General features: G+C 43.5%; 1 pseudogene; it reads left to right on the top strand.

Moving 5' to 3' along the window:
• Positions 1–465: 465 nt before the first annotated feature.
• Positions 466–830, top strand: part of LOC101995923 — a 1,150-nt pseudogene continuing 785 nt past the window's right edge.

Below are 830 nucleotides of genomic sequence, written 5' to 3'. Positions count from 1 at the left end.
CTCATGATGGTTGTATGCCAATTGTTGCAGTAACTTCCTGCGATATTAGATGAGGAAGTTGTCCATGAGGAAATTTTCATTGCACTGATTTCTTTACTTTGCATGAATGCCTTTGTGTGCTCACATTCCATGAAGTACTCTCAGCAGTCAGAGGCCAACTTGTATAAATTCATTATGTGGGTCCCAGACACTGAACTCGGGTCACCACAGTAAGTGCCTTTACCAGCTGAACAATCTCACTGGGCTGACTCCCATATAGAAGTTTTAAATGTTTTAATATTCAACCCCAGCTTTGGGTTTTGTTTTTCCTTATTTTGTGCCTTGCCTTCACTGTATCAAGAATTATGGAAGTGTCCACTTGATACTGTGACAAATGCATTGAAAGGTAAGATTCAGTTAATACTAAATTGTTTTGCTTTGTCACAAACAGGATATTTTCATTAAAAGATATATGCCAGTCTCTGCTGTTGCCACTTCCCCCGCTGTCGCCTCAGCACCATGGACGCTGCCAAGCAAGTGGTTAACTTTGGGCCCGGGCCTGCCAAGCTGCCACACTCGGTGTTGTTAGAGATACAGAAGCAGCTACTAGACTACAAAGGACTCAGCATCAGTGTGCTTGAAATGAGTCACAGGGGTATTAGATTTTGCCAAGATTATTAACAACACAGAGAATCTTGTGAGGGAATTACTAGATGTTCCTAACAACTACAAGGTGATCATTGTGCAAGGAGGTGGGTCTGGCCAGTTCAGTGCTGTCCCCTTAAATCTGATTGGCCTGAAAGCTGGAAGGTGTGCTGACTATGTGGTGACCGGAGCTTGGTCAGCTAAGG

This window comes from Microtus ochrogaster, unplaced genomic scaffold, assembly GCF_000317375.1.
Source record: "Microtus ochrogaster isolate Prairie Vole_2 unplaced genomic scaffold, MicOch1.0 UNK65, whole genome shotgun sequence".
Taxonomy (NCBI): domain Eukaryota; kingdom Metazoa; phylum Chordata; class Mammalia; order Rodentia; family Cricetidae; genus Microtus; species Microtus ochrogaster.
This window is presented reverse-complemented; position numbering and strand designations above follow the sequence as displayed.